Source organism: Canis aureus, chromosome 10, assembly GCF_053574225.1.
Source record: "Canis aureus isolate CA01 chromosome 10, VMU_Caureus_v.1.0, whole genome shotgun sequence".
Taxonomy (NCBI): domain Eukaryota; kingdom Metazoa; phylum Chordata; class Mammalia; order Carnivora; family Canidae; genus Canis; species Canis aureus.
In genome coordinates, this window is record NC_135620.1 from 33,772,449 (window position 1) to 33,776,603 (window position 4,155).

Genomic DNA, 4,155 nt, shown 5'->3' on the forward strand with positions numbered 1-4,155 from the left:
CTCCAGGATTGCACCCTGGGCCAAAGGCAGGCACCAAACCACTGCGCCACACAGGGATCCTGGATTTTCCAATTTTTTAAATTTTTTATTTCTAGTTTAAATTCATTGTGTTCTAAGAGGAAGCATTGAATGTTTCCTAGTCCTCTTTTTTTTTAAGTTATTGATTTAAATTAAAAACAGAGATAATTACATTTTTTATTTTTATTTATTTTTATTTTTTGGCTGTAGAAACTATCATTTATTGAATGCCTGTTATTTCATAGGCTGTACTGTTTTACATTCATTTTCTCATTTCAGTCCTCACAACAACCCTATGAGGTAGGTATCACCACCATTTACAAAGAAAACAGGCTCAGAAAAATCAGGTCACTTGCCCAAGGTCACTCAGCTAGTCAGTGGTGCAGCTGGAACCTGTCTGGCGCTGAAAGCCCATGTTCTCTTTATTGTACCCATCTAGTCCAGCTTTGGGCCAAGTTGCCGGCCACACTCACCACTGGTAGGGATGCATTGAAGCAGACTTGATGTTGGTTTTTATTCCACTTGGCATTTTCCCTGTTTGACCTGCCTGGGTCATCTGCACCCCACTGAGCTGTGGCTGCTGTTGGCTTGCAGCTCCTGCCATCTGTACTTGCTGTAATCCTGAGGCTCCAGCAAGGATCCGCCCAGCCCTGGCTGGCCGGGCTGGCCAGGACCACTACTGCCAGAAGGCCTCCAATTCGATAGCCCCTTCCCAAAGGCCACAGCTGCTACTAAGGCATTGGTGTCTGCAGGGTTAAAGGTCTGCTTGTTTGGCCGGAGACCTCCACTCTCAGATTCCCATTCCTCTTTGCTGATTTTCTCCAGAAGTTTCGAGCACATTTTATTCAAGCTCTGGATCTGCTTCTGAGCTGCATCGGCACCAATGCGAGCAGCATCTGTTGTGAGCTGCTTCTCTTGCTCTTCGACCTCAGGGTCAGGCTTGGTTCTCAGGTGGTCAGGGACCACCTCGTGGCTGAAAACAGGCACTCGTCCTTGGGTCTGCCACATGAGATCTTCATCACGGTCTGAGGACAGCAGCAGGGGGATGATGGCCTGGTTGCGGAACAGCGGTGTCTTTTCATGCTTCAAGACCTTGTTCAAAGTGTTCAACTGTCCGGAGAGCAAGGCGAAGCTGTCCAGGAAAGACGGCCAGGTCAGCCGGTCATACTCGTTCTCCAACTTGTATATGAAACTCTCCAGTGAGTTCTTCAGATCAGCCACTTGACTCAGCAGTGCATCTAATGATGCCTCCAGCTGCTTCTCCTCCCTCTGCAGGGTGATAGCGGTGATGGCCCCGGCGGCTGCGACCAGATAATTACATCTTTTATTTAACTCATTTTTATCTTTATTTATTTTGAAAAATTTGGGTATACCTGGCATATTATGTTAGTTTCAGGTGTACAACATATGATTTGATATTCATATGTATTTTGAACTGGTCACCACAATGATGCTTATTAACATCATGGCCATACATAGTTACAGGTTTTTATTTTTCTTTTTCCTGTGCTGAAAACATTATGATCTACTCTCTTCACAACTTTCAGTACATAATACAGTATTACTAACCATAGCCACCAGGCTGTATGTTATATCCCATGACTTACTTATTTTACAGCTGGATGTTTTTACTTTTTAATCTTCTTCATCCATTTTGCCCATCCCTATCCCCCTCTCCCCTTCCTCTGGCGACCACTAGTCTGTATTCTGTATCGATGAGTTCAGATTTTGATTGCTTTTGTTTTGTTTTTATAATTCTTCCATATGTATTTTTTAAATTGAAAAAATTAAAAACATAATTGATTTCCTTCTGAAATGTGTTAAATAAAACTTTGAAATTTGAACATCAGAGATCATATAACCTTTTGTTGTTGTTGTTAATAAGTAAAATCAAGCTTGGCTTTACTTATTTACTTTTATGTTAGTATATAGCCAGACTATTCATTTTTCAAGTTTTTATTGCTTTTTTTTTCATTTCATTTTATTTATTTTTATTTTTATTAACATGCAGTATAATATTAGTTTCAGGTGTAGAATTTAGTGATTCATTACATACGTACAATACCCAGTCCTCATTATAAGTGCCTCCTTTAATACCCCTAACATAACCCATTTGATCTATCCTCTCCCACTCCCCTCCCCTCCAGGAACTCTCAATTTGTTCTCTGTAGTTAACAGTCTGTTTTATGGTTTGACTCTCCCCCCCATGTTTATTTGTTCTGTTTTCTAAATTCCATATAAAAGTGGAATTTATGCAATCGTATTATATAGCCACATTAGAACCATATATAGTCAGATTATAACCATATAACCATATTGTAAATTATATGGTATTTGTCTTTCTTTGATTGATCTATATTACTTAGCATAATACTCTCTATCTCCATCCATATTATTGTGAATGGCAAGATTTCATTCTTTTTGATGCTGAGTAATATTCCAATATATTTGATATATTATATATAGAATATATAATATATTATATATATACACACACACACACACTTCTTTATCCATTCATCAGTCATTGGACATTTGGGCTCTGTCCATAATTTGACTATTGTTGATAATGCTGCTATAAACATTGGGGTGCATGTATCCCTTCAGATCAGTATTTTGTATCCTTTGGATGGATACCTAGTAGTGCAATTACTGGATCATACAGTAGTTCTATTTTTTTATTTTTTGAGGAATGTCCATACTGTTTTCCAGAGTGGCTGCAACAGTTTACATCCCCACCAACAGGCGATGTAAATCAACGAAGGTTCCCCTTGCTCTGGATCCTCACCAATACCTGTGGTTGTCTACATTAATTTTAGCCATTCTGACAGGTGTGAAGTGATATCTCATTATAATTTTGATTTGTATTTCCCTAATGATAAATGATGTTAAGCATCTTTTCATATGTCTGTAAGACACCTTTAATTTCTTTTTGAGAAAATGTGTATTCAAGTCTTATGGCCATTTTAATTGGATTATTCATTTTGGTATTGAGTTTTATAAGTTCTTTATATATTTTGGATACTGACCCTTTATGAGATACATTGTTTCCAAATATCTTCTCCAATTCCGAAGGTTGCCTTTTAGTTCTGTTGATTATTCCCTTTGCTCTGCAGGAGTTTTTATCTTGATGAAGTCCCAGTAGTTCATTTTTGCTTTTGTTTCCCTTGTTTTAGGAGATGTATCTAGTTAGAAGTTGGTAAGGCCAATGCAAAGACGTTACTGTCTGAATTTTGATGGATTCCTATCTCACATTTAGAAATTCAATCAATTTTAAATTTATTTTGGTGTATGGTGTAAGAAAGTGGTTCAATTTCATTCCTTTATATGTTGCTGTCCAGTTTTATGCCTCTAATCTTTATTATTTTCCTTATTCTGCTAGCTCATGGCCTTTTTTTTTTTTTTTTTTTTTTTTGTCTAGCTCCTTTAGGTGTAAGTTTAGGTTGTATATTTGAGATTTTCCTTGCTTCTCAAGGTAGGCCTGTACTGCTATACACTTCCATCTTAGGATTGCTTTTGCTGTATCCCAAAGGTTTGGGATTGTTGTGTTTTTATTTTCATTTGTTTCCATGTATATTTTTTTACATTCTTCTTTAATTTCCTACTTGACTTATTCATTCTTTAGTAGGATATTCTTTAGCCTTTGTATATTTGTGATCTTTCCAAATTTTTTCTTTTGATTGACTTCAAGTGTCATAGTGTTGTGATCAGAATATATGAATGGCATTATCTCAATCTTTTTATACTTTTTGAGGCCTGATTTGTGACCCAGTATATGATCTGTTCTGGAGAATATCCTATATACACTTGAAAAAAATGTGTATTCTGCTGCCTTAGGATAAAATGTTCTGAATACATCTGTTAAGTCCATCTGGTCCAGTGTGTCATTCAAAGCCATTGTTTCTGTGTTGATTTCCAGCTTAGAACATCTGTCCCTTGATGTAAGTTGGGTTTAAAGTCCCCTACTCTTATTGTAGTATAATCAATCAGTTCCTTTATGTTTGTTATGTTTTATATATTTGGGTTCTTCCAAGTTGGGGGTATACATATTTATAATTATTAGATCTTGTTGGATAGACCCCTCTTTTATGATATAGTGCCCTTTTCCATCTCTTGTTAGAGTCTTTGGTTTACAGT

General features: G+C 37.1%; 1 pseudogene; it reads right to left on the minus strand.

The window, feature by feature from the left end:
- Positions 1 to 227: 227 nt before the first annotated feature.
- On the minus strand, positions 228 to 1,163 carry LOC144321638 (mediator of RNA polymerase II transcription subunit 8 pseudogene; annotated as a pseudogene).
- Positions 1,164 to 4,155: the final 2,992 nt, after the last annotated feature.